This window comes from Nannospalax galili, unplaced genomic scaffold (assembly GCF_000622305.1).
Source record: "Nannospalax galili isolate Female #2095 unplaced genomic scaffold, S.galili_v1.0 scaffold525, whole genome shotgun sequence".
NCBI classification, from domain to species: Eukaryota; Metazoa; Chordata; class Mammalia; order Rodentia; family Spalacidae; genus Nannospalax; species Nannospalax galili.
The window spans coordinates 303,888-306,182 of NW_008353937.1; positions in this window are offsets into that span (position 1 = coordinate 303,888).

Genomic DNA, 2,295 nt, shown 5'->3' on the forward strand with positions numbered 1-2,295 from the left:
TCAGGCCAGACTTCAAGAAACTCAGATAGCTTGGCTTCTGTCCCCTAAGTACCTGCATCCAAGCCCTCCCCAGAGGCAGGGAGCCAGTGCAGCCTTTTTTCCAGAGGCGGAAGAATGGAACCCCAGGCTCCAGTGCGGGGGTTTGCTGAGGTTTCTGGGGCGGTAATTGGGCAGTGATTAAGTGTTCCCAGAGCAGTGGCAGTAGCTGTCGCCTGTCACCTGTCACTGGGTTCTGGGCAGGGCACCATGTCACCTGTCCCTCAGTGTCTCCTCGGTCTTTCCCTTTAGTGTGATGGGAGAGCGGGTGACCAGAGGGCCATGGCACCTCAGCACTGGGAACTCTACCATGTGATTGGCCATCCCAGGCCACTGTGTGGCTCATGCGGCACACCTCAGTCTGCTTGCTCATCCCTGTTTGTCCCCAGGGTCCCACTCCATCAGCCTGTTCATTGGTTCCTGCTGTGGGCTGGGGACCCTGGGAGGCTGTCCTGGTCCATCTGGTCAGGGGGCCTCAGGAGCCACGTGGCAGGCCTGAAAAGTAGGGGCTGGCTTTGGCCATCCATGGTTGCTGTTGCTGGTACACTCAGGCACATAGGCAGGGCAGGGTCCACCCTGCAGGTACCTTGGGACTCAGGCCTCTCTGGAACCTCCAGCTCTCAGGATTCCTCTATGGGAAGACTCCAGCTGGTCCCTGTTCTAGCAGTTTCTCTGCCTGGTTCCCCTTCCTCACTGTGGTGTCCCTCTGCCTTCTGTGTCCGCCTACTTGCCTTTAATTAGAAATACCAGGAGAGCCATTTGGGGGAAGTTTTTTTTTTCCCCAGAAAGACATTCCCCTCAGGGATGGAAGCTCCTTGGGGGAAGGGGACGACAGGTTGAGCTAGGCAGGGCTCCCCAACTTCCCAAGAGCAGGAGGACTGACACTGAGGGGATGAGATGGGGGGATTTCAGCAGGTGTGCGAATAGAAAGTGGGAAGACTGGGGCATGAGTGTGCACGGAGGGCTGTGAGTGGGGGGCATGAGTATGCATGGAGGGCTGTGAGTGGGGGGCATGAGTGTGCACGGAGGGCTGTGAGTGGGGGGCATGAGTGTGCACGAAAGGCTGTGAGTGGGGGGCATGAGTGTGCATGGAGCGTTGTGAGTGGGGGGCATTCGTATGCAGGAGGACTGAGTAGTGGGCCTTAGTGTGCACAGAGGGCTGTGAGTGGGCTGTTGGGGGGCTATGAGTGTGCAGTGTGTGTCTGAGTAAGGGAGAGGGAGCTGACTCAGGATGTCCTTGAAGTCTGTCACTGTAGGTCTGTGGCCCTCTGCTGTTGGTAGCTGTGGTACTGGATACCCTACGGATGTCCTCAGGTAACATCAGAGGATGGGAGGCCTAGACCGGAGCATCCAGCTTGGAGTAAGCCATGAAGGGTGCCCTCCCCCACCGTGCTGAGGTGTGGTTGCCAGGGAAGCGGAAGGGGCCTCCCTCTGGAGGGAATCTCAGCTTCCGGAGCCCCATTCCTTATATGGTATCTTGCTTTCCTCTGCCAGCTCCCCTTCTCCCCCTCCCTCCTCCCGCCTTCTTTTCTCCCTCCCTCCCTTCTCTCCCTCTCCAGTCCAACCTCTTAGAAGCCTCTGGTCCATCTCTGGCTGTACCCTAGGGGCTTTGGGGCCCTGCACGTTCCTGTCACCCTCACCCCTGGACCCAGGAAGCATCTTGCACACTCCCTGCAGGCAGGTTCAAGTGAAGGCTGCAGTCCTGTTCAGCCACTGCCACACAGGGGGGCGTCACATAACCACCACAACAGCAATTCCGGGTCCAGGAAAAGCCTGGCCTGGCGGGGGGGCCTTCACAGAGCTGGGCCAGGCTGGGCCCTGAACTCATGCCTCTCGGGGTGATATGTGAGTGAGCTCACTGACCACAGGCAGCTCAGCTCAGGATAACCGGGTCCGGAGTGAGGGGCCCTTCGGAGGTTGCGCCCTGCGCAGTCGGGCTGGGCTGGGGTGGGGTGGGGACATCCAGGATCGGGGGGCGGGGCGGGCAAGAAGTCCCGCTTAGGAAGGCCATGAGCCCCTGCGGGCGGCAGCAGTCACACCCTGGCCGGGCCTCCTCCCGGCCTCCCCGGCCAGGTAGAGGCGCGTCTCTCCGGTCCCCACGAGCCCCCCGGAGGGAGGCGCCCACTGAGCCGATTAGTCACCTGGCGCCCCGCCGGCTGTGCAGGGGGCGGGTCCTCGCTGGCAGCCGCCCAGGAGGAGCGAGTGGGCGCGGGCGAGGCGGGGCCTGCGGCAGCAGCGGGCGCGGGCGGGACGCTGGCG